At 47.1% G+C, this 4296-nt stretch overlaps 1 pseudogene; it reads left to right on the top strand.

Annotated features, from left to right (window-relative positions):
• The first annotated feature begins 2845 nt into the window (after positions 1-2845).
• On the top strand, positions 2846-3671 carry LOC102370649 (annotated as a pseudogene).
• The last annotated feature ends 625 nt before the right edge of the window (positions 3672-4296 follow it).

Genomic DNA, 4296 nt, shown 5'->3' on the forward strand with positions numbered 1-4296 from the left:
TGTACTGGCCTTGGCCCCCTGCACTGCATGCAGTATGTGGTCTAGACTTGGCACTGTGTGTCCTGCACACGGCACAGGGGATCAGTCTGGGGCACACAGTGCATGTTGCACCCTGCAGGACCAGCCCTGCATACTGGCTCTGACCTGGTGTAGATCAGGCTGTGTCACATGTAGCATGTGCCCTATACTGGACCTCCCTGCCATATGCACAGCAAGGCCTGGAACTGGTGTGTGCAGCATGCAGGCTGGACCTCATGCTGTATGTGCTGCACGCAGAGTTGGTCCCGATCTGCTCATAGACTGCCCCAGGGATCCTCATCTGACCCGTGGAGCTGGATGAGTTTGACAACCCTTGGTGTAGATGATTTCTTTGGTTCCACTGATACCAAGTGCCTCTCAAACTTTACATGTTGGTATAAAAATACATTTAAGGATCTATAAAATAACAGGTAACCATATGCTAATAAATCTACTTTGTTGGAAGAATCAGTCCCAACGCTGCAGGTACCAAAATGGCTATTTTGGAGATGCTAGTCACAGATCTGTCACTTAGGTTTTGTTCTTAAAGCGGACAAAGTATTTATTATGCATGCAAATGGCAGCAATTGCTCTTTGAGAATAGATGGAACATTCTGAGAATTTGGAAGTAAATCTGTTAAATGGTTTAGGCTTAATTTTAATTATTAGTTGCGTCCTATAAGAAATTTAACAGCAGGTGTTAGACCTTTTTTTAGTCTCAAATTATCTTAATAGCAGAATAACTCTGGCAGTTCAAACTTCCCATATAGTTTAAATTCACAGAAGTCTTTTGACTCGGCGACTGCTTCTGACTTTTCTTTCTTGAGGATGGATAGTAATACTTGCAAATTATTCTTCCAGCAGAAAGCTTCTCCTTTAGCCAGCGCTGAAGAGTAAGTTTCCCGTAACAAGTTCTTCAGAGAACTCCCCCCTCTAAATATGACAACTTGTTATTATTCTCAGTGATCCTGGAGCCACAGTTTGTACTCAGGTGGCCAGTATGAGAAGGCAGAGTAGACTGGCACCATTCCCGGTGGATCTCAGCCTTTTTAGACTCAAGGCACCCTTGGATAGACTTGAGGTACCCCTTTGATTTCTGTTCCACCCAAAGTTTAAAATCAACTGCCTGGCAGTGACAGCAGCATTTCTCAATAGGCAGCGCTGAGTGAGTCACTTGAATCAGGCAGGGGGTTGGGACTGGATGACCTCTGGAGATCCCTTCCAGGCCTACTTCTCTATGACTCTATGACTTCCTGGCTCATTATCATCTACCTGATCCCTCCTAAACTCTTCAATCCATATGTGTATGTGTATAGCATTCCTCCCTTCTTTTGAATAGGCTCGGTGTCCAACCAAGCAAAGGGGTTGTGCTATGCTATGCTGCTGCCTGTTCCCTGCTCCTGGTGAGGCAGCTCCTGTCTTACAGCCTTGTGAATTAGTTTTCAACTCATTCCAATGAAATTCTCTTTGTTTCTTCTTCACTCTAACACTAAATAATACAGCCCTGCCTGGGTCTCTAGCCTGTTAGGAAAAGTGTCTAATTTCTTTTTACCTGGAGAGAAACACCTGTAGTTTTAGATGCCACGATGCCCCTCACCAGGTATATCATCCTCCCCCCCATTTTTTAATGTCCTAGCTCTATGGCAAGGTTCATGCCATTAGCCTACAAGAGTGCTTTGTAAAATCTAGAGCTACTTGTGCTCCTACTTCAGATCAGAAGTGCAGCCATGAAAGATCCAAATGGCAGCAGTCCTAGCCCAAGCATCATCAGTGAAGATGTGATTATTATTAATGGTCACGCTCGACCTTTTTTTAGTCTCAAATTATCTTAATAGCAGAATAACTCTGGCAGTTCAAACTTCCCATATAGTTTAAATTCACAGAAGTCTTTTGACTCGGCGACTGCTTCTGACTTTTCTTTCTTGAGGATGGATAGTAATACTTGCAAATTATTCTTCCAGCAGAAAGCTTCTCCTTTAGCCAGCGCTGAAGAGTAAGTTTCCCGTAACAAGTTCTTCAGAGAACTCCCCCCTCTAAATATGACAACTTGTTATTATTCTCAGTGATCCTGGAGCCACAGTTTGTACTCAGGTGGCCAGTATGAGAAGGCAGAGTAGACTGGCACCATTCCCGGTGGATCTCAGCCTTTTTAGACTCAAGGCACCCTTGGATAGACTTGAGGTACCCCTTTGATTTCTGTTCCACCCAAAGTTTAAAATCAACTGCCTGGCAGTGACAGCAGCATTTCTCAATAGGCAGCGCTGAGTGAGTCACTTGAATCAGGCAGGGGGTTGGGACTGGATGACCTCTGGAGATCCCTTCCAGGCCTACTTCTCTATGACTCTATGACTTCCTGGCTCATTATCATCTACCTGATCCCTCCTAAACTCTTCAATCCATATGTGTATGTGTATAGCATTCCTCCCTTCTTTTGAATAGGCTCGGTGTCCAACCAAGCAAAGGGGTTGTGCTATGCTATGCTGCTGCCTGTTCCCTGCTCCTGGTGAGGCAGCTCCTGTCTTACAGCCTTGTGAATTAGTTTTCAACTCATTCCAATGAAATTCTCTTTGTTTCTTCTTCACTCTAACACTAAATAATACAGCCCTGCCTGGGTCTCTAGCCTGTTAGGAAAAGTGTCTAATTTCTTTTTACCTGGAGAGAAACACCTGTAGTTTTAGATGCCACGATGCCCCTCACCAGGTATATCATCCTCCCCCCCATTTTTTAATGTCCTAGCTCTATGGCAAGGTTCATGCCATTAGCCTACAAGAGTGCTTTGTAAAATCTAGAGCTACTTGTGCTCCTACTTCAGATCAGAAGTGCAGCCATGAAAGATCCAAATGGCAGCAGTCCTAGCCCAAGCATCATCAGTGAAGATGTGATTATTATTAATGGTCACGCTCATGAAGATAACAATGCATTCGCTGAATACATGCGGATGGAAAATGAAGGTGAGTTTAACAGGCAGACAAGAGTTATAGGAAGAATTTATTGAACATTGTTTTTAAGAAATGCTGGAAAAGGAAGAGTAACACAAATGATTTTATTCCCACTCGAGATCTCCCACAAACAGGGTGCATCTACATGAGAGGTTTACTGCAGAGCTGACTAATTAGCTCCACAGTAAAGTGTTAGCATCTACACATACGGTGCTATTCGACTGAAATAAACTAATTAACTCGGCCATAGGACAGTACTGCCCAACACAGGTATGATCCTATGGCGGAGTTATTTACTTTGCTGCAACACGCATGTAGATGCTGACCAGGGCTGACTGGTGCATGAGGGTTGCCCCACACCACAGCACTTTTGTACCCCAGCCAGCCCCTCCACAGCATGTTGAGTCGGAGCAGCCCCAGGCTGGCAGGCAGACCCCCAGCACCCTCCGCCTGCTGGGGCTGGTCTGCCGTGACTCAACATACTGTGGTGTCAGGCACACCTGTAAAAGCAACGCAAAAAAACTCCATTGCAAACTGCACGGGAGGTTTTTTTGCATCAAATTGGTTTCACAAGTAGACGCGCCCAGAGTGGATCAAATCCAGGACCAATTTAATAGCCTTGCTATCAGCAACAGCTCATCACGGGAGGATGTGATGATCAAGGGTCATCTGAGTCCGAGCGTGAAGGAGTTTTCTTCTGGGACGAAGCACTAAGCGTGGGAGCAGCCTGGGCCCTCTTTTGGCTGATGTAGCACAACTTCCAGGCTGTGAAGCCAGGCTGCAGGTCTCATTTCAAAAGCTCTCTCTCCTTGTCACTGGGTGCACTGACACTAGCAGCTTATGCACATTAGCATCACACCGCATATCACAGCAAAAACTGTGTGACTAGCCTAGCCTGCAGTGGCATGAGACTAACTGGCAGTTAAGTGTCACTAAATAACTGTGCCCCAGCACTACTGTGCAGTAACTTCAGGCACTACCGATGTCCTTAGCATGTTACAAAGGAAATACTGAACTAAACACGCAGTATCTGAGGTGCGTTAGCGCCCAGCACGTCACACTTCTGCATTGCCCTAGGCGTGCTAGTCCTGCAGGCGTCACACAAGTGTTACGAAGTAAGCAGCTGTCACAGGTTGAATGACGTCAGGGCAGGGCGAGAGAAGGAGGCGCAGAAGCCCCGCCCCCGCCCCGCGAGAACGAGGCGCGGAACGCTCCCAGGGGGTCACGTGACGTCGCCGCCAACACCTCCCATAGCTCTGCGGGGGGGCAACAGCCGGGGCTCGATGTTGCCATGGCGACGGGCCGCGGCTGGGGCCTGCGGGCGGCACGGGGGCGCGCG

This window comes from Alligator sinensis, unplaced genomic scaffold (genome assembly GCF_000455745.1).
Source record: "Alligator sinensis unplaced genomic scaffold, ASM45574v1 scaffold129_1, whole genome shotgun sequence".
In the NCBI taxonomy this organism is placed as follows: domain Eukaryota; kingdom Metazoa; phylum Chordata; order Crocodylia; family Alligatoridae; genus Alligator; species Alligator sinensis.